The sequence below is a fragment of the Peromyscus maniculatus genome, chromosome 6 (genome assembly GCF_049852395.1).
Source record: "Peromyscus maniculatus bairdii isolate BWxNUB_F1_BW_parent chromosome 6, HU_Pman_BW_mat_3.1, whole genome shotgun sequence".
NCBI lineage: Eukaryota > Metazoa > Chordata > Mammalia > Rodentia > Cricetidae > Peromyscus > Peromyscus maniculatus.
In genome coordinates, this window is record NC_134857.1 from 36,464,391 (window position 1) to 36,487,763 (window position 23,373).

Consider the following 23,373-nt stretch of genomic DNA (forward strand, 5'->3'; position numbering starts at 1 on the left):
GTAATTTTAACCAAGCAATTGAAAGACTTGTATGTCAAAACTTCAATTCTTTGAAGAAAGAAATTGGAGATGGAAAGATCTTCCATGTTCATGGATTGGTAGGCTTAACATAGTAAAAATGACCATCTTACCAAAAGCAATCTATAGACTCAACACAATCCCCATAGAAATTTCAACACAATTTTTTTTACAGACCATGAAAGGACAGTATTCAATTCCATATGGAAAAATAAAAGACCCAGGATAGCTAAACAATAAAATAACTTCTGAAGATATCATAATCACTGATTTAAAGCTGTACTACGGAGCTATAGTAAAAAAAAATCATGTGGTTTTGGCATAAAAACAGACAGATGGATAAATGGAATTGAATCAAAGGCCCAAATATAAATCCACATGGATTTATGGATACCTAATTTTGGACAAAGACACCAAAATTAACCAATGGAAAAAAAGACATCTTCAACAAATGGTGCTGGCATAACTGGATGTGCATATGAAGAAGAATGCAAATAGATCCATATTTATCACCCTGCATAAAACTCAAGTCCATGTGGATCAAAGACCTCAGCATAAATCCAGGTACACTGAACCTGATAGAAGAGAAAGTGGGAAATATCCTTGAACACATTGGCACGGGAGACAGCTTCCTGAACAGAACACCAACAGCACAGGCACTAATGTCAACAATAAATGGGACCTCATGAAGCTGAAAAGCTGTGTAAGGCAGAGAACACCATCCAAAGGTAAAACAGCAGCTGACATAATGGGAAAAGATCTTCACCAACCCCACATCTGGCAGAGGGCTGATTTCCTAAATATATAAAGAACTCAAGAAACTAGACATAAAAAACAAATAATCCAGTGAAAAAATGGGTACAGATCTAAATAGAGACTTCTTAACAAATGGAATCTTAAATGGCTTAGACACACTTTATGAAATGTTCAACATCAGTAGCCATCTGGGAAATGCAAATGAAAACGACCCTGAGACACCATCTTATACCTATCAGAATGGCTAAAATCAAAAACACTAATGACAGCCCATGCTAGTGAGGATATGGATCAAGGGGAACGCTCCTCCATTGCTGGTGGCAGTGCAAACTTGTACAGCCACTTAGGAAATCAATATGGCAGTTCCTCAGAAAACTGTCAATCAATCTACCTCAAGACCCAGCTATGCTACTCTTGGGCATAAACTCACCATCCTACCACAAGAACACTTGCTCATCTGTGTTCATAGCGGCTTTATTAATAACAACCAGAAACTAGAAACAACCTAGATTCCCTCAACTGAAGAATGGATTAAAAAAAAATGTGGCACATATACACAATGGAGTGCTAATCAGCTGTTAGAAAAAAAGTGACATAGGAAATTTGCAAGCAAATGAATGGAACTACAAAAAATAATTCCAAGTGAAGTAACCCAGACCCAGAAAGACAAACATGGTATGTACTCACTTATAAGTGGATATTAGCTATTAAGTAAAAGATAATTCACACTACAATCCACAGATCCAGAGAGGCTAAGTAACAAGGAGAGCTCAAGAGGGAATACATGGTTCTCCCTTGGAAAGGGAAATAAAATAGATTTTATGGATAGACTGGGGGTGGGTGGGAATGGGAACAGGGGGGGATCAGGTTGGGGAGAGAGTAAAGGAGGAGTAGAGTACATGGAGAGGTGGCAGGAATTAGGGGTGCATTTCAGGGGCAATTTGGAAACCTAGTACAGTGGAAACTTTCTGGAACCCACAAGGGTGACCTTAGCAAAGACTCCTAGTAAAAGGAGATATGGTGTTTGAATTAGCCATCTTCTGTAACCAGGCAAGGCTTCTGATACAGGACCTGGCACATCAACCCAGCCACAAAACCCTTTGACCTACACTTTGTCCTCTGCAAGATGTGCTGGGGTAAATGTGGCATAGAACTTGTGGGAATGGTCAACCAATGTTGTCCTTCTTGAGGCCCATGCCACAGAGGGAGCCCATGCTCCACACTGCATGGTTGTCCAGGAACCAGAGATTTGAAAGTCCAGAGACCTAGAACAGAACCAAACACAACTGGCCAAACAAACATCAGTGAAATGATTCCTAACGATATTCTGCTGTACTCATAGGTCAGAGCTTAGCCCAGTCGTTATCAGAGAGGCTTCACCCAGCTACTGATGAGAGCAGATACAGTGACTCATAGCCAAACATTAGGCAAAGCTCAGGGAATCCAGTGAAAGGGGGCGAGGAGGATTGTAGTAGCCAGAATCTTGAGGAATCATGAGGGCACAGCCCACAGAACCAACTAGCAGAGCTCACAGGGGCTCACAGAGAGTGAAATAACCACCAGGGAGACTGTATGGCTCTGAGCTAGGTCCTCTGCATGTGTGTCATGGTTGTGTAGCTTGCTGTTCTTATGGGACTCCTAACAGTGGGATGGGTTGTCTCTGACTCCTTTGCTTGCTTATCCCATAATATATTCTTTCCAGAAAAAAATTCTTTCAGTAGCAGACTGACCATAGTTAATTGAGCAATCTATATCTATTGCTGTTAAATTAACTGTACTATAAGTGCATATGCTTTAATGAAATTAACAAAAATAATACCAATACATTCATGAAAAACCATAAATAACCATGAATAATTATTATATTAGCATCTGACCTAACCATTACCTTTCTTCTATACACTATAATTCTGAATATAAATTCATACTACCTCATACTACATCACTAAGGTGGGAGGGATTGTTGGGGAGGAAGTAGAATTGGCACCTGATTATGAAACTGAATGAGGGTATGTCAGATGACTTTCAGGAGCTTCAGGAGCTGTGTGTGGCCAGTGAAGTTCTGTTCCCTTGTTCCTCAATAACTGGTGTCATCTATTTCCACTCATCACTGTCTGTAGACATGCTACGATACAACTTAGCATTCCATCACTGTTACAAATACCTGAGACAAATCACTAATAAGGAGGCTAGGCTGTTTGCGCCATGGCTTCAGAAGGTCTGACTGTGATCTTGTTTATCTATTGCTCAGGCTCCATGCATGGTGGTGGTAGGGCAGGTGGGGAGTGCTTATCTGCAGCTTGGAAGTGAAGAGGAAGAGTGGACATACCAGGGTCTTCACAAACCTCTTCCAGGGCAAAGCCCCAGGGACAGAACTTCCTTCCCTTAGACCCCACTTCCTGAATGCTGAGAACATTCAGCTTTCTACACATGGGCTTTGGGGGCAGGGGGCACTTGCAATCTAAATAAAACAAAAGCATGGCATCTACAGACATGTCATTTACAGTTCTCATCAAATGCATGTGTGAGCGGAACCTGAGTGTCTGAATTCTGTATCAGACCTTTAGGTGTATAAAGTTATGCTATTTGTATAATTTAGGAAAGAAGATGGAGAACATTCAGAAAATGAGGGAGCAGAGGTGGTTAATAGCCTGGTGACCTTTGCACTATCTGTATAATCCCAGAGCACACCAAATCCTCCCCAGACCCTCAAGATGTCACATGTAGTCAATCTATATTGCTCATATTTATGAAAGAGGTCACACGTACTTTACAAAGAGTTTCAATGGAACCATGTTTTAAGCTTTTTGTACACATAGGACTTAGTTAATTAACACCAGAATTTTTTTTCCAAATTGTGCTATGCTTAAAATAAGCTGCCTGGTATCAGACTTCCAATACTGGCTACTGAATTGTGTTGAACCAGACTTCCTTCTTGCCTCACATGGATTGACACCCTATTGGCCCTGGTCGTCACAGAGGCCTGTCACATCCTCCAGATTTTTGAGGGGTTGTTTTTTTCTCAGTGATTTCCTCCTTGCACGAGGCAGATTTCCTTTGCTATGACAGTACATTTGAAACAGTCAACTTGTAAGAAGGGAGAAAGGTTGTTTGGGTTCATGGTCTCAGACATGTCAGCACCTGTTTGCTAGGCTCTGGTTCTCCAGGTCCACAGTCAGGCAGAACACGGTGGGAACATGTTTTAAAAGTTCCACTATTCTCACAGAGCAACGATCAAATGTAAACTTGGTGAGCTCATTTCTGCCAGTAGGCATTACCTATTACAGTCCCACTACCTCCAATCGGTGCCACAGGCCAGGCAGCAAGACACTTAGGAGGCACTCCTATGGGCACTTAGGAGACGTTTCAGATCCAGACCCAGTACAGCTTGAGACTCTCCCAAGTCAATCAGAATCATCCTGGAATGGCTGGCAGGATTGAGACTGAAGCTATTTTCTGTGAACTGAAAACCCACATTTGAAATTAGCAGGGTCAGCAAGATGGGTAGGCAGGTAAGAGAGCTTGTCACCAGGTCCAACAACCCGAGTTTAATCTCTGGAACCCATATGGTAGAAGGAGAGAGCTGACTCATGCAAGTTGTCTCCTGCCCTCCCCCATGTGCTCATGAACACACACACACACACACACACACACACACACACACACACACACACACACACACCAAACAACTTTTCTGCTTAGCCTTCAACATCTCCTACATGTAGACCCCCAACTAATCTTTTGAGTGTTCACTCTGGCTCTCTTGTGAAATGGGCATCACATCTGCAGATTCAGTTGATGCCATGTCTTCATTAACCATGGACATGCTTTCTTCATGTTATTTGTCTCCATAGAGTACAACATGACTGTTTGCGTAGCACTTTATTGTACTAGGTATCTTAAGTAACTCAGAGACCACTGAGGTGAAAGAATACTACCTCATTGAATACAGGCTTGAGTGTCCACAGTGGATCCTCGAGTCAGCCCCCTGCATACACAGGGCAGTGGCACAGAACGAGCTAGCAGTGACTTCCTCTTTCTTCCCCACTTCATAAATCTCTTGCCTCTATGGTGTTTATCATGTAGCCTTCCCCACTAGGAATATTTACTCTTTTCTCTTCAGAATCCATGTTCTTATAAAAACTAAAATTTCCATCTCTTTGAAACTTTTCCTGACTTTGTTGAGATGGGACTGATAACTCATTTTGAGCTCCAAGAAAGTCTACATATCTATCTTGTTGAAGTTACCATATTCTGCCTTAAACTACGTGTTAGGAATTTTGTCTCAGTCACCCACTGCATCATCGGTTAACCCCTTCAGTGTGTGGGTACAGCACATTGCTCACAGGTGTAGTCTGACTGTTCATTTCAGGACATAGTGACACATGACAGCCCTTACTATATAAATAAGAAAGTAGCTGCTAGGATACAAAGATTGACAGGAAGTTTAAAAGTTCTGAAGTACTGGACCAGTGACCTCTATCGGGTATCACATTCATTCTCCCTTGCTCTTGAGATGGCCAGCAAAGGTATTCTCTCCAGAAAGCTGAGCTAGAAGAAGAGGGGCCAAGCCTGTGCATGGGTCACACCATCCATATTCAAACACAGACCATGACTGACTGACCTGGATGCCAGTGGCTCAAAGTAGGACCAGTTTTATGGTACAACCTGTGACTCAGAGTCCTCTGAATTTGGTTTGCAAGATGACTCCAGGTTCTGATGGCATTCCCACATCCTCACTCTTAAGTAATAATTGAAAAGGAAATCAGGAAGGTGAGGAGTCAGGTTGCCATTTAAGTCAAGGTAACCAGAGAAGGTAAAGAGTTGGGGGTGCCATTTTGGCTATGGCAGGAAGGTGAAGAATTGGGGTGTCATTTTAAATTTGGCAGTCAGGAAGGTTCTTACTAAGTAGTGGAGAAGCTCGCAGGTGTATTAATTATCTGAACCAACAGTTATTTGAATTTCAGAGAGCAAAGAACTTCAAACAGAGGGAAAAACATCCAGAAAAGGATCTACAGTGAGGCATTTCAAAGATGGCAGTGCAGGTAGTGGAGGGAGCAATGGAAGGCTTCAGCATACATTATTGAAAGCCCTGGTAGAGATAAAATAGCTTTTTATTTTACACCACCACATTGGATTTAGGAGGTGCTAGCAACTGAATCCAGGGTCTTGTGCACGCTAGGCAAACTTGTGCACAACAGAAGTATATCCCCAACCGTAGACGAATACATCCCATTCTACAAGTGACAGGGAACTGTGTGGAGAGCTGAGAGCTGAGACACACTTGACAGCATCTGATTTCTAAGTGGTAAGCCTCTTTCTTTCTCAGTATGGGGACACTGATACGCAGGTAGTATGACATTGGTTTGGATCAGCATTGTCACATTGAAAAGAACCCCAGAACTTTTCTTATACAGTGCTTGAGATATTACCAGAAAGGGGTGATTCTGTAGGTTAGTTCCCTCTGCCCCCCAAGAAGCAGGTGAATGGAGGTCTCTTTATTGAGTTAGAAAACCTGGGTTGAGAAATGTGTTCACTTGGAGAGGTGATGGCAATTCTTTTACATGGTGAACCTCCAGCCTCTTTAGTGTTAAGTAGGATAACATGAGACTGGCATTCTCAGGGGACTGAGGACAGAGGGGCTGTGCTTCTGGGAGTGAGCAGAAAGTATGGCATTGAAGACAGAGCTCTGTGTGCAGTCACTTAAGGATTGAGTGCAGAGAAGGCAGTATTGAAAACTCCCAGCCTGAAATGTCAGAAAACAAGATGAGACCCAGAAGGAATGGCGGGTGGTAGGAAAGAAATAGGGGAGTGTGTTTAGCCCTAGAAGCCAAGTAAAAACCCACTGTCTGCAGCAAGAAGGTGCAAAAAGCATTTCCCTTGCACTCACATACATTCAAATAGCTAACTCTAAAACTGACTGGGAGAGAATGGGGTATCTTCAAATTAATTAATTTGGCTCTCACAATGCCTTTTAAGACTAGAAAACGATGGTAAAAATGGGACAATGTCTAAGGCCATTTAAAACATCAGTCTTTAAATATTATCTGAGTGAAAGGAGCTGGTAAGTGTAGCCAACTGCATACACTGGAAGGAGCAGAAATAGATGTGATATTTTAGGCAAGGGGATGACAGGGACGTTTATTGTTGAGTCATGAATGTTTGCAGTAATTAGGGGAAGTGTAGGTGCTGCTCTCAAGAGTGATGGGGGTTGACGATGCAGCTCACAGGAGCCTTAAGGAAACAGCAGATCTGCAGAGGACAAAATTCAGTGATGTGATCCAGAGCCCCCAGGACTCACTTTTCCTGAAGTAATTTCAGAGTGATGTGTTTGTCTGAGAGCAGCACCTCTACATCTATGTCTCCTCAGCATCAGGAGGCTGTCCCTTCCCAGCATTCAACCATGTACATGTTCAAAAACAGAGTAAGCAGAAGGGAGCTGATAACGAAACAAACTAAAATTGAGCCAGAGCAGTGACGAGTACACTTAATGCCAGGAAAGAACACATCACTACAGTATATAAGTCATGTGTAAATCAAGCAGAAATTAGATAATCTAAGGCACAGCTGTTCAGTGGCCAATGGTGTCTCCAACAAGCTCAACTCTGAAGGGTTTATGCCCAAGGATTCTCACTGATAACCTTTATGCCAAATTTCAAAGTTCCCCCATAAGTGGATAATGAAATTCTGAGAAACATCATCTTTTGTAAGTTCCTGTTATAAATGTGCTTATGATATTGCGTGGAGTAACTTACTGTCATCTGCATGTTTACATTCGACGAACTCTCAAAGCTGTTCTTTCCCCCTTACTCTCCACAATGTACCTCACATTCTAATCGTGTTTTGATTGGAACTGGAGAACAACTTGTTAATTGCTCATAATTATTTGCAAATATTTATGATCTGACAATAAACGCCTCTGCATCATTTGTTTTTCCTAAAACCCACAAGTCTAAGTTTTCCTTTCCTGGTGTATTCAGCTACCTGAGCTTCAGTTCTCGTTTCCCTTGGTGTTTGAGAGGCTGACTTAAAATAAATGACCTTAGAATGAAATTAAACAATAGTTTTTAAATGCTGTGATTTAAAGCAATACCCATTTATCTCCCAGTTCTGCAGACTGGAAGTTTGAGCTGAATGTAACTGGGTGTTTATTTTCTGCTTTCTTGGGTCTATGCTGTGTCTGTAGTTAGTTGCTGTTTGGGATAAGCTGGGACATCTGTGTCTGCTCTGCATACTCTCCCATCTCCTGGGAAATTAACTCATCCTGGTTCATAGGCAGAGGAAGAGTTCTGCAAGTGGCGAGAGAGGAAGCTTCAAGACATTGTCAGTCATGGATGAAAAAAATCTAAGCAGGACACTGCTTTCTTCTTTCCTTTTGGTTGACACAATCCGGTGACTTTGCACACACTTCTTTACCGTCCAGTTCTTCGGCGAGGCTTCCAGAGCCTTCATGAAGGTGGCAGCAATCATCCCCTCATCTGTGCTCCTGTGACTCGGTTTGTGGCTGTAGACAGGCTGTTCCTGACACATGGGAAGGGCTTGGGTATGTGCCATTGTGTAGAGAATTGTCTGTGCATAGACTCCATGGCAGTTGCCCTGCTAGGATGATGATGACAATGATAATGATGATGACGATGATGTGTGTGTGTCTGTGTGTAGTTGTTCCCACTAGATTCTTAGTTGTTAAAGGGGCAAGCATAGGAAATGTGGCCTTATTCATGATTGTGTCTTTGTGCTCAGTATATGGACACAATGGTACCTTTACACAGATTCTTTAATTAGATGTGTTAACATGACTAATATTTTAAATGCCTTCATTAAATGCCAAATTTTCTACAGAATAATGTATGATAATCAATGCAATCACTGAATCTAAAGACTTTTCTCAGAAGTGAATAAAGTTCTAGACATCTCCATTTCCATCCTGGGAACCATGTGACTCTGTATAGGTAGTACAGTACACCAGTAACTCAAACTCTCCCTGTTCCTAAGCAGAGCACATCTGTCCTCAGGTGGATGGAATCACTTCCTAGTTCCTTTCACAACTGTAGAATTAACTATGTAGATATCACTCTCATGATGGCTAAATTTCAAAACATTATCAACAAAACTCCATGGAAGCAGGGATCTCTTCTTCTACATCTCAATACCTAGAATGGTATATGGATGATACATTTGCCAATTAAAGATACTTCAAACAAATGAGTAAATTAACAGTTCATATGCACTGTATGAGCTGAACTATTTCTATGTGGCAATTCAGTGGTCAGAGATAGAGAACTGTCTGATTCTAGCCATGCTTGGGCCACTGGGCTAAGAGAAAGATGTCAGGTATAAGAAGAAATGCTAGGAAACAAAAGATCCTGAGGACAGGCTAAATATCAGATATTCAAAATTTTGATTACAGACTTTTGTACCTTCTATTTCAGACTGTAATTCTTACAGATGTTCACACTGAAGCTCAGAGGAGTTTGAGCATGTGTACACAAGTCTTGACTAACTCAGACTGCGTTTAGTCCTTCCCTTTAATGATAGGGATTTTGTAGATGTCAGGCTAAATGTGTCCTACACTTTAAACAGCAGAGTTTCAGAAAAGTATATAATTAGTTTGTAAGCACTTTTCTCTCAATTACTCTTTTTAGTTACATAGCAAAAGCCAGGACTGCAATTTTAGGCTTTCGGTTGCATATTTGCTCAGTTTTGGAAGGAAGCTTTATTCTATTAGTAGAAAACTACTTAATGTCTTCCCATTATTTAAAAAGGGAGAGGTAAGCTTGTCCAAAACTTCATCTATCTTGGGCAAGTTATTACTGCCTATTACTTTGGGAATAACATGTCTTCTCTAAAGGTTTATTAGGTACAATCTTTGCATACATAATTTACTCTAAAATAACAAAAATTCTAAGTGCTTCTTGACATGGAATAAGTTCATAAAAGTAGTTAACTTATTAATAGTTAATGTGCATTTTTACAAGAGAATTTACTGAAAAAAATTGCTTTTTTTTTTCTGGTCAAGTTCTGTGATGCTTAAGAAACTCCCTGCCCATGGACTAGCATTTCTCTCTGTTTGGCCTCCGCGGCAGAAGCAAGATGATGAAAGGAACATCATCCTTTGGAAAGTGTCCCAATAAGATGCACACATTGTGCGGCCGCTGTGGCTCTTAGGCCTCCCACCTTCAGAAGTCCACCTGTGGCAATGTGGCTCCCCTGACAAGTGCAGGAGAAAGGATAACTGGAGTGCCAAGGCTAAGAGACGAAACACTACCAGGACTGGGCGGACGAGGCACCTGAAAATTGTCTACTGAAGATTCAGACCTGGATTCCGTGAAGGAACAACATCTAAACCCAAGAGGACAGCTGTGGCAGCATCCAGTTTGTCTTGAGAATTTCAATCAGTCATAAAATAAATGTTCTGGTTTCAGAAAAAAACAAACAAAATATTTTCAACATAATTATTATTATTTCCTCATGATTTCTCTTTAACTTCCCTGATTTCTCCATTTGGAACTGAAGGTGAACAATGAAGATCAGTTTTATCAAGGACCAAGGCCAAATTGTTGCTTTCACTAATCTTTTGTGAAGATCAGGGAAAGGGCTACAGCTGAAACATAATTAAACCCAGAGGAAGGATCCCCAGCTCTGACCAGTCAGGGATGAACATGCAGCCTTCTGTGCTTTACTGGCATAGCCTTGCTTTCTGTATCCACGTGCAGAGTCCCTTTTGTTCTGTTCTTTCAAAATTTGTATCTTGAAAATCCTTCTTCACATGATACATAGGCTCTCATATGTGTCTTTCACTGAAAATATGGACTTTTAAGCTTAATGACATTATATTCATTTTCAATAACGTGGAATATGATAGCTAACTCTTCATACTGCATTCATAAAGCAGACTTCTCTCCACTGATTTATTCAGCTATTTTACACAATATTCTAGTGCCTTGGAGAAAAGAGTCTCTTTTTAACTCTTCCATCCATGGTTATGTTAGCATTCTGGACTTACAATTTACCACTAAGTATATTCTTAACAAGTTCTGATGTTATTCAAATGCTATCATCTTTGAGAAAGTCTTTTTTCACTGATTGTTGCTGGCTTAAAGGAATGCTATTGATTTCTACATAAAAAATTATTTTCTAACAAAGTCAATTCTAGAAAAACTGCATACTATGTTTGGTTAAAAATTCTGAGTATTTTTCTTTTGTTTCTTGGATCCTTTTGGTGTCAGGTCCAATTATTTTGATACAAGGATACTTTGCTCTTCCCCTTTCAATTCTTAAAAATATTTCATTTTAAACATCACTTAATAAAATGGCCAGGATTTTTCAAGGCCAGTTTAAAATTAAGACTGTGATAAACATTAAACTTTAAGGATTTTTTTGCATATTTTTAAAAACATAAACACCCGGCAACAATGTAGATATATTTTAAATACCTATGTATTTTCATGATTCGTTCAGAATTATTTTCTAATCCATAAGTGAGGGTTGGTTGCTATCAAATAAAAATTTTTTCTGCATTGATTTAGAAGATTATCTGGCTTCTTTTTGGTCTCTGCTAATCATATGGGCTCATTTTAATCATTGGATATTTAAAATTGTAAACAGTCTAGACTATGTACAAAAACCCCTTATAAATAGTTTTCTTTCTTCACATTCAATACAGGGTGTTTCTGTATTTGTTCCTCACAATACAGAGATTTTTTTCCAACACTGTCCACTTGTAGACACTTACCTCAAACTGAACTGAATTCTGATGAAGTCTGATCACATCTCACAGATCAGGGGGTAGAGTCCCAAAAGATGGCATTTTCTAGTTTTTCATAACAGATTTTTCTTATTTTTCCCATAATGTCAATAAAATGTTAGTCATCGTGATTAACCCTTAAATAATTATGTTAAAATCCTAACCTGCTAATTTCAATGCCAATCAATTATGGCTTTAATTTTACATCTTTTTGCCATTTGTGATTTCTGTTGCGTGATGTGATGATCTTGTCTCTTAGAATACCTGATATGTATTTATTAGCCACTTGACAACGTGAGTAAGAATTTCAGAGTCCACCAGAGAGATTCTTCACTCTGCCCAGCTTTGCTCTGGTTACTACAGTTCTGCAGTGGACCGGTGCCTTGGTTTTCATTTTACCAGATGCTTCTAGGTAAAAGATATGCTATAGATTTCCAAGTCACCTCGTCCTAAAAGGCTTTCATGCATAGTCTTCTGGGCTTCTTCCTTCTTACAGGTGGGTGTTTGCTTTTGAACACACTATGAACATATACATGTCTCTATTCTCTCTTTCATTGTGACATAATAACAGATCTAACAGAGAAAGGAAAATATTCCCCAGAACCTAGTAGTCTGTGCTTCCCTTACTACCCACAATCACTGTGGGTTTTACCTTGGATTAGTTCACATACATCCTCTCTAATGTAACAGCTCCAGACAGAGCTCCCAGGAAAGGAAAATATAGTTTTGGTATTGCTAAAGGAATTTTCTTTAGGAAACCTGTTTATGTATTGGATTGTGGGTATAGAAATCAACCACTTGTTAAGCATTTTCATGAGTTATTGGTGATTATCAAATTGGGATTAACATTGCCTTGAGATAACACATACTCAACCTAGAGCACTGGTTCATTGCCTCGTGTATCTATGTGAGTGAACTCCCTTTGAATTTTAATGGAGACGAAGGCCTGAAGTGGGAAGGCAATAGTTTCCTTATTAATGTGTACAAATACTTTATAGTTTAGTTCTATAGGTAAAATTCACTAGAGTAATGCTATAATCTGGCCAAGAATCTGTGGCTAGGAAGACCATAGGATGTATTACTATTATTTGGCTAAAGGGACATAAGGTCAAAATACTTATCCTTCTTCACATAGACTAGTGCAATTTTCACCTTTATCAGAGAAGCATCTTTGTGCAGTAGAGTGGTTAATACAGACAAACGTGACTGTGCAGTGCTCAGCCCTGAAAGGGACATCTTTGTCACATCCTCATCCCCAAGGGACCATCCAGGGACCATCAAGGAAGAGGGAGCAGAAAGACAGCGAGAGCTGGAGGTTGTGGAGGATTGCTGCAAAGTGATGTCTCCTGGGCATGATGGGGTGTTATGCTTGTGAACTCACAGCTGCAGTGGATAGCCACATAAGGCCCACAGAAGGTCAAGCCAGAGGACACCCCAGCCTGGAAAAGGGAGGGATTCATGAGACTTCACCCCTAGTCAAGGAGCTGTTTGTAGCTGATGGTCTCTAAGGGAGTGGTGTGGCCCATAGTGCATTGCCCATGGCCCAGTGGATGCTCTGTACCCATGAGCATGAAGGCAGCCCTAGTTAGAACTACTAAAGATAGAAATATGGGGACTTTGAAGGGAGGATTGGGGAGTGGATATCATCTAAATACAATATTTTTATGCATTAAATTACCAAAGAAATAGATAAAATGTTAAAAAAATATGGAGGGGGAGGTGGGTACAAAGGCCCACACCTAGATGAGGAGCCATTGGCAACTGATAGTTGCTAGGTGAAGGAGAAGGAGAGTTGGTTTTCTTTCAGGATGTGGTGGCCATCTTCTACAGAAAACCCCACTCCTATTTTCTAGGGCTAACTCCACTCGAGTATTTGGGCAGCAGAGGTCCTCTTCAAGAGCAGCAAGCACCTACAAGCCATCTGCCCAGTCCCTCCTCTTCTCTTCTCCCTTCAACAAGCAACCTTTAGGAGTCCAAAATGCATTTTATTTTGTTGCTGCTCTGAACACATATACAAGGAGCACATAGCACTCATACAACAGCCATTGCTATAAAATGTGAAGAAAAATGAGGACTTACCAGTGGTCCAAATTGCTAAAAGGGAAATGATGCATTCTATCAGATGAGACCCCGTGCCCATTTGAACTGAAGAATTAGTGTAAGCCTTGTCCTCAGTCCAGATCCACCGGTGCTTCTGGAGTCTGCACAGAAGCCGAGCAGTTCTGGACCTGTGACTCGGGAGCTCCTCTCCTAACCTACCCTATGAAATATTCAAGCATGTGCGTGAATGCCACTGCCATTTCTTTTAAAATCATTTACATTTCTTTCTTCCTGGATTAATTACTTTCAGATGTGCTATAAAGAGTATCTAATAAAAAAATCACCTGGAATCGTTTGGTAGATAATTGGAAGACATTAAGTGATGTGATAATTCTCCACTCATGACTCAGTCCCACCCACCTTTCCTGACTGTGACATTTCCCAACTATTCTAAGAGACTTCCTGTTGTCTGTTATCTTCAATTAGATTTTCTGTCACAGACGACCATTTGCATATCTAATAACTTTTTTGGTGTGAATGTTATATCTTTTTTGTAATGTTTTTGAAGGTGTTCTAAGAAAAAGAGATTTAAATTTAGGCTAAAATACAAGAGCATTCATAATTTCCTATCTAACTATGGGTTAGTGATTTGGTCAAGAAAGAGACTCTTCCATCTGCCTCAAGTTTCAAGTGTGGTCCCTCGCCTTTGCTCATAAATATCCTTGCAGCCCTGCTTCTAGTTCCACTTCTGGAAGTACAGAAGTACTTTTCTATGATGGAGAAAATTAGTCATTGCTCCCTAGAAACTGTCACAGCAGCATCCTATGACTTGATGAGAACATCACCAGCTTCATTTCAGACTTTATTCCCTGACAACCATTCACAATGCAAAGCCCCCAACAACAACGTATGCTGTAATCCATTTGGAAACAACCACCAGCTCAACTGACAGAAAGTGACATGAACATGGTCTCTGAGAACAAGCAGGGCTACTTTTTCTGACCTACCATTTCCGCAGTTACTTGGTGCTAGAAGTCAATGTGGACCAAAGGAAATCAAATAGGTCAACTTCTTCTCAGACACCAGTAGCCCCAGAACCGAGCTGAAACTTGAATATTGACATCTGATGAGCTTATTGAGAAGTTGGGCCCTGGGTCCATTTCCTGGAACTCTAGTTTACCTTTTAGAATACAGGATTCTTCACATCCCTCTGCCACATGCCATCATCCACAGGGAAGTATTCAACAAGAGCCTGTGGTCCTGGGATTAAAGGCGGTACCAGTGTGCCCAGGATGAGATAGCTATCAGCAAGGTCAACCTCTCCTTGGTCCTCAGTCTACTGCCTCTCATCCAAGTTTCTAAAAATCAAAAACAAAACAAAACAAAAAATCAGAGAAACAACATCCTTCACAATAGCCACAAATAATACAAAATATCTTGGGGTAACTCTAAGAAGCAAGCTACAGACGTTTATGTCAAAAACTTCAAGTCTTTGAAGAAAGAAATTGGAGACAATATCAGAAGATGGAAAGATCTTCCATGTTCATGAATTAGCAATATTAACACATTAAAAATAGCCATCTTACTAAAAGTAATCTACAGATTCAACACAATTCCCATTAAAATTCCAACACAATTCTTTACAGACATTGAAAAAACAATACTCAACTTCATATGGAAAAACAAAAAGCCCAGGGAGGCTGAAACAATCCTGTACAATAAAAGAACTTCTGGAGTTATCACAACCACTGATTTCAAGTTGTACTACAGAAAAAAAATCACATGGTATTGAAATAAAAACAAACAGATGGATAAATGTTGTAGTTAGAGTTTTCCTGCCTTGCCCACAGTCAGGACAAATCTTTGTCACCCGTCAGTCCCACAGCTGCTCAGACCCAACCAAGTAAACACAGAGACTTATATTGGTTACAAACTGTATGGCCGTGGCAGGCTTCTTGCTAACTGTTCTTATAGCTTAAATTAATCCATTTCCATAAATCTATACCTTGCCACGTGGCTCATGGCTTACCGGCATCTTCACACGCTGCTTGTCATGGCGGAGGCTGGCAGTGACCTTCCACCTTCCTGTTCTTTCTTTTTTTCCTCTCTGTTAGTCCCGCCTATACTTCCTGCCTAGCCACTGGCCAATCAATGTTTTATTTATTGACCAACTAGAGTAATTCGACATACAGAGCATCCCATAGCAACATACCATGTTTGTCTTTGTCTTTCTGTGTCTGAGTTATCTCACTCAGGATTATTTTCTAGTTCCATCCATTTGCCTACAAATTTCCTGATGTCATTGCTTTTAACAGTTGAGTAATACTCCATTGTGTAAATGTACCACATTTTCTTTATCCATTCATTGGTTGAGGGACATCTAGGTTGCTTCCTGGTTCTGGTTATTATGAATAAAGCTGCTATGAACATAGTTGAGTAAGTGTCCTTGTGTTATGATTGAGCTTCTTTTGGGTATATGCCCAATAGTGATATAGCAGGATCTTGAGGGAGATTGACACCCAATTTTCGGAGAAACCACCATATTGAATTCCAAAGTGGCTGTACAAGTTTGCACTCCCACCAGCAATGGAGAGTGCTCCCCTTGATCCATATCCTCTTCAGCATGAGCTGTCACTTATGTTTCTGATGTTAGCCATTCTGACAGGTGTAAGATAGAATCTGAGCTGTTTTGATTTGCATTTCCCTGATGGCTAAGGATGTTGAACATTTCTTTAAGTGTATCTTGGCCATTTGAGATTCTTCTGTTAATAATTCTCATTTTAGGTCTGTACCCCATGTTTTAATTGGATTATCTGGTTTGTTGATGTCTAGTTTCTTGAGTTCTATATATATTTAGGAAATCAGCCCTCTGCCAGATGTGGGGTTGGTGAAGATCTTTTCCCATTATGTCAGCTGCTGTTTTACCTTTGGATGGTGTTCTCTGCCTTACACAGCTTTTCAGCTTCATGAGGTCCCATTTATTGTTGATGTTAGTGCCTGTGCTGTTGGTGTTCTGTTCATGAAGCTGTCTCCTGTGCCAATGTGTTCAAGGCTATTTCCCACTTTCTCTTCTATCAGGTTCAGTGTATCTGGATTTATGCTGAGGTCTTTGATCCACATGAACTTGAGTTTTATGCAGGGTGATAAATATGGATCTATTTACAGTCTTCTACATATGCACATCCAGTTTATACTAGCACCATTAGTTGAAGATGCTGTCTTTTTTCCATTGTATAATTTTGGCATATTTGTCCAAAATCAGGTATCCATAGGTGTGTGGATTTACATTTGGGTCTTTGATTCAATTCCATTTATCCATCTGTCTGTTTTTAATTCAATACCACGTGATTTTTTTAAACTATAGCTCTGTAGTACAACTTGAAATCAGTGATTATGATAACTCCAGAAGTTCTTTTATTGTACAGGATTGTTTCAGCCTCCCTGGGCTTTTTGTTTTTCCATATGAAGTTGAGTATTGTTTTTTCAATGTCTGTAAAGAATTGTGTTGGAATTTTAATGGGAATTGTGTTGAATCTGTAGATTACTTTTAGTAAGATGGCTATTTTTAATGTGTTAATATTGCTAATTCATGAACATGGAAGATCTTTCCATCTTCTGATATTGTCTCCAATTTCTTTCTTCAAAGACTTGAAGTTTTTGACATAAACGTCTGTAGCTTGCTTCTTAGAGTTACCCCAAGATATTTTGTATTATTTGTGGCTATTGTGAAGGATGTTGTTTCTTTGATTTCTTTCTCAGACTATCTGTCATTTGTATATAGGAAGGATACTGATTTTTTTTTTTTTTTAGTTAATCTTGTATACAGTCACTTGAAGGTGTTCATCTGGTGGAAATTTTCGGGGTTACTTATATAGATTATCATATCATTTGCAAATAATGATACTTTGACTTCTTCCTTCCAATTTTTATCCCCTTAATATCCTTTAGTTGTCTTATTTCTCTAGTTAGAAGTCCAAGTACTATATTGAATGGGTATGGAGAGAGTGGACAGCCTTGTTTTGTTCTTGATTTTAGTGGAATTGCTTTGAGATTTTCTCCATTTTACTTGATGTTGGCTATGGGTTTGCTCTAAATTGTCTTTATTATGCTTAACATGGACCTTGTATCCCTAATGTCTCCAAGACTTTTATTATGAAGAGGTGTTTGATTTTTTTTCAAAGGCTTTTTCAGCATCTAATGACATGATCATAAAGTTTTTTTTTCTTTCAGCTTATTTACATGGTGGATTACATTGTCATATTTTTGTATGTTGAACCATCCCTGCATTGTTGGGATGAAGCCTTCTTGATTATGGTGGATGATTTTTTTTTTGATGTGTCCTTGGATTTGATTTGCAAGTATTTTACTGAGTATTTTTTACACCAATGTTCATGAGAGAAATTGGTTGGAAATTCTCTCTTTGTTGAGTCTTTGTGTGGTTTGGGTATCAGGGTGACTGTGGCCTCTTAAAAAGAATTTGGCAGTGTGCCTTCTGTTTCTATTCTGTGGATTGATTTGAGGAATATTTTTATTAGCTCTTCTTTGAAAGTCTGGTAGAATTCTGCACTGAATCCATCTGTCCCTGGGCTTTTTTTTTTTGGTTGGGAGACTATTAATAACCACTTTGATTTTCTTAGGGGTAATAAGTCTATTTAAATTGTTTATCTGATCTTGATTTAATTTTGATAAGAGGAAGCTATCAAGAAAATTTTCCATTTATTTTAGATTTCCCAATTTTGTGGAGTACATGTTTTTTAAGTGTGACCTAATGATTTTCTGGGTTTTCTCAGTGTCTATTGTTATGCCCCCTTTTCATTTTTGATTTTTCTAATTTGCATTCTTTCTATGTGGGCCCAAGGTCATGAGCAGAGTAAATACCACTACCTCTGTATGTCTTTTATTTAGTTTGGATAAGGGTTTGTTTAATCTTACTAACTTTCTCAAAGAAATAACTCATTGTTTCATCGATTCTTTGTATTGTTCTCTGTGTTTCTATCTTTATTGATTTCAGCCCTCTGTTTGAATATTTTCTGCTGTCTGTTCCTCTTGAATGTGTTTGCTTCTTTTTGTTCTAGAGCTTTCAGATGGGCTGTTAAGTTGCTAGTATGAGATCTCTTCAGCTTCTTTATGGATGCCTGTAATGCTATGAAATTCCCTCCTAGCACTGCTTTCAATGTGTTCCATAGATTTGGCTATGTTGTTCATTGCTTTTTCATTGAATTCTAGGAAGTCTTTAATTTCTTCCTTTCTTTCTTCCTTGACCCAGTAGTAACTCAGTAGAGAGTTGTTCAGTTTCCATGAGTTTTTGGCTTTTTGTTGTTTCTGTTGTTGAAATCCAGCTTAATCTGTGGTGGTCTGGTAGGGCTCAGGGGTTATTTCAATTTTCTTGTATCTGTTGAGACTTGTTCTGTGACAGAGTATGTGGTCAGTTTTGGAAAGGGTTCCATGAGATGCTGAGCAGAAGGTATATTCTTCTGTGTTTATGTGAAATGTTCTGCAGACATCTGTTAGTTCAATCTGAGTCATAACATCAGTTAGCTCTAGTACTTCTCTGTTTAGTTTTTGTTTGGATGATCTATCCATTGGTGAGCGTGGGGTATTGAAGTCTCCCACAATCAATGTGTGAGGGTTAATGAATGTGTGATTTAAGCTTTAGTACTGTTTTCTTTACAAAAGTGGGTACCCTTATGTTTGGGGCATGGATGTTGAGAATTGAGATGTCATCTTGGTGGATTTTTCCTTTGATGAATATGAAGTGCCCTTCCCCATCTCTTTTGATTAATTTTGGGTTAAAAATCTACTTTGTTACATATCCACCTTGCTTCTTGGATCCACTTGCTTAGAAAATCTTTTCCCAACACTTTACTCCAAGGTAATGTCTATCCTTGACATTTTTGAGGTGTCTATCTTTGTTGAGGTGTGTTTCTTGTTTGCAGCAGAAGGATGGATTTTGTTTTTACATCCATTTTGTTAGTCTGTGTCTTTTTATTGGGGCATCAAATCCATTGATACTGAGAGATATCAATGACCAATGGCTGTTAATTCCTGTTATTTTGTTGTAGTGTAGTGTGTATGTGTGTTTGTGTGTTTGTGTGTTTGTGTGTGTGTGTGTGTGTGTGTGTTTTCCTTCTTTGTGTTTTGATGATACAGGATTATTTATTGCCTGTGTTTTAGTGGGTGTAGTTAACCTCCTTGGGTTGAAGTTTTCCTTATAGTACCTTCTGTAGAGCTGGATTTGTGGATAGATGTTGTTTAAATTTGACTTTATCATGGAAAATATTGTTTTCTCTGTCTATGGTGATGGAAAGTTTTGCTAGGTATAGTAGTCTGGGCTGGCATCTGTGGTCTCTTAGAGTCTGCAGCACATTTGTTCAGGCCCTTCTTGCTTTTAGAATATCCACGGAGAAGTTAGGTGTAATTCTAATATGTCTGCCTTTATATGTTATTTGGCCCTTTTCTCCTGTAGCTTCTAATATTCTTTCTTTGTCCTGGGTGTTGAGTGTTTATTTAGTGTTTTAATCATTGTGTGGTAAGTGGTCTTTCTTTTCTGCTCTAGTCTATTTGGTGTTCTGTAAGCTTCTTGTACCTTTGTAGGCATTTCCTTGTTTAGGTTAGGAAATATTTCTTCTATGATTTTGTTAAAGATATTTTCTGGGCCTTTGAGCTGGGAATCTCTCCTATTTTTATTATTCTTAGATTTGTTTTTTTCATAGTGACCTAGATTTCCTGCATATTTTGTGTTAGGAATTTTTTAGATTTAACATTTTCTTTGATTGATTTACCTATTTCTTCTATTGTATCTTCAATGCTTGAGATTCTCTCGTCTATATCTTGTATTCTGTTGGTGATGCTTGCATCTGTAGTTCCTGTTCACCTAACTAGATTTTCCATTTCCAGAATTCCCTCACTTTGTGTTTTCTTTATTACTTCTATTTCCATTTTCAGGTCTTGAATAGTTTTATTGGTTTTCACCAAATGTTGTTTTTTTCTTGGTTTTCTTGATATTCTTAAGAGATTTATTGGTTGGCTCCAATTTTCTAATTGTCTTTTCCTCAATTTCTTTAAGGAATTCTTTTCCTCTTTAAGGACCTCTACCATCATCATAAAGTTGGTTTTAAGGTCATTTTCTTGTGCTTCAGCTGTATTAGAATATTCTAGGCTTGCTGTAGTGGGTTAGCTGGACTCTAGTGGTAACATATTGCCCTGGTTGTTGTTGTTTGTATTCTTATACTTACCTTTAGGCATCTGGATTTAGAGTGATTATAGGTCTAGTTGCCAATTTCTGGATTTGTCTTTGCTGGATGGGTATTTTCTTCCTTGATTTCTGTTTCTTCTCTGTCCTTCTGGCTGCATGCCCTGTGATTCAGTAGAGGATCTCCACCTACGTTGGGGGCTGGACTTCTGATGGCCTGCATGGCCTCTGTTCTAGCAGGGGATTTCTGTCCAAGTTTGGGGCTGGAGTTCTGACTATGTGTGTGACCTCTGATCTGGCCGGAAGTCTTCTTTGGTTCAAGATGATGGCTTGGCTTCTGGCTGGGTAGGAGGCTTCTGCCTGGTATTCAAAAAGTTGACCTTGTCTCTGGGGTTCAGGATGCTGGTCTGGCCTCTGATGGGGTAGAAGACTTGCACCATAGGTTTGGGCTGGGATATGGTGATGAGCAGTGGAGGGGCAGTTGGAGTTATGTTTAGCAGGCATGGGGGTTGGGTCATCTTCCTTTGGGTTCAGGATGCTGGCCTGGCCTCTGATGGAGTAGGAGACTTCTGTCAGTAGGCTGGGATATGGTGACAAGGACAGGAGGGGCAGTTCGGTTATTTGGGGCAGACAGGGACGGCACAGGTGGGTCTTGTAATGTAGCCTCCTTTAGATTAGTTAATTTGATTCCCTCAATAAGGTCTATTTCTCCATAAAGGAAATCCTCATATATTCTCCCCAACACTCATACATTCTTGCATCATAAGGGTTTGCCCAGGATTTTCCAGTTTTGTCTCTGGAAATCAAATGTCTGGTCATGCCCTTGTTCCTAGGAAAACTACGAGGGTTAGTCACCATGAGTGTAGGAACAATACAAATCCCGTCTCCTTTGTGATGCTACAAGGCATCCCAAACCACAGCCTCTCTCTTTAAATTCCACTAGGCAAGAACTGCATGTTTGTTTGTACATCACCGCGCTGAGTACCACAGCTGAGGTCCTTCTAAGTTCTCTTGAAGTTGCCCGCCTAATTCAACTCAAAAGCTGTTAGTTGGCTCCATAGCCTCCATGCCACTATTTCACCTGGGTACATCTTCTATCACATGTCAGTATTCACTTCTGGGAAATACAATTGCTGACTTTCCTATGGCAACATCCTGCAGAGCATGTTCCAGCAGCCTGAAAGCAATCCGGTAGGGAAGAAGTTTTCAAGTCAGAGTCAATTTCAGCTTGATTTGTCTATGTCAGGCCTCAGCTGATTAGAACACACACACACACACACACACACACACACACACACACACACACACAGATGTGCGCACTTGGGAAAACTGAGAGAACTTACCTGGACAGTCACTTTTTCTTGGACACAACATAGTGGGGGTGGAGATGCTGATAGATGATAATGTGATGTTTGGACTGTTCAGTAATAAGGAAGGACACCTAAGGCTTTGTACCGCATTCTTAAAGGACTATTGCTAATATATATGAGTTACTACAATAGAGTTATCCAGAAATCTGCCTTGATATTTTAATTTGCTTATAATTCAACGCTGGTGATCAAATCCAAGGCCTTGTGTATGCATTGCAAGTACTCTATACACCCCCCAGCTCAGGAAATCTACATCACACTATTCTAAAGTAAAAACAGAAAACAGGGTGGTGCTAACCTGTCTGCCAGCAGCAGCACCTAGAGAGAAACTGAGGCAACATAGACTCAGGCCACTGCAGTGGCTCAGCAGATAAAAGCATTTGCTCCCAGGATTGGGTGACTTGTGATCGACCCCTGGGACTCATACCGGTAGAAGGAGAGAACCAACTCCTACAGGTTGTCCTCCGAGCTCCACACATGCAGGGTAGCACATGTACCTCCCCAACCCCACTACAATCAACTAGATCTCATAAAACATTATAAAAAGAGAAACTGTAAATTGTAGTTCCTGTGAGAAGGGCCATTATAAATAACAGTTATTAGGTGCTGCCCCAGTGATCCCTGACACAGGCAGTTTGTAGGGATAGAGGAGAGTATGACAAGGAAGCAGGGTGGCAGTGATGACCATAGGTGACACATACTTTCTTGGTTTTGCATATGGAATTGTGTAGTTGGCTGGTCCTAACCAGCCGTCCTCTGTGTAACCATGTTTTTCTCTACGCACCAACTCAAGAGCACATTGACAGTCTGTATGCCTGTCTTAGTTAGAGTTTCTGTTGCCATGATGAAACACCATGACCACAAGGCAACTTGGGGGGGAAAGGGTTTATTGGCTTGCACTTCCACATTGCTGTTCATCTCTAAAGAAAGTCAGGACAGGAACTCAAACAGGACAGAAACCCAGAGGCAGGAGCTGATGCAGAGGCCACAGAGGGGTGCTGCTTACTGGCTTGCTCTATATGGCTTGCTCAGCCAGTTTTCTTATGGAACCCAGGACCACCAGCCCAGGCATGGCACTGTCCACCATGGGCTGGACCTTCCCACATTGACCACTAGTTTAGAAAATGCCTTGTAGCTGGAACTCATGGAGGCATTTGCTCAACTGAGGCCCTTTCCTCTCTGATGACTCTAGCTTGTGTCAAGTTGACACACAAAACCATCCAGTACAATGCCCGTTCCTGTTTGGAAGTTTC

At 40.1% G+C, this 23,373-nt stretch overlaps 1 pseudogene; it reads left to right on the plus strand.

Moving 5' to 3' along the window:
- The first annotated feature begins 9,864 nt into the window (after positions 1-9,864).
- Positions 9,865-10,157, plus strand: LOC102922677 (large ribosomal subunit protein eL37-like; annotated as a pseudogene).
- The last annotated feature ends 13,216 nt before the right edge of the window (positions 10,158-23,373 follow it).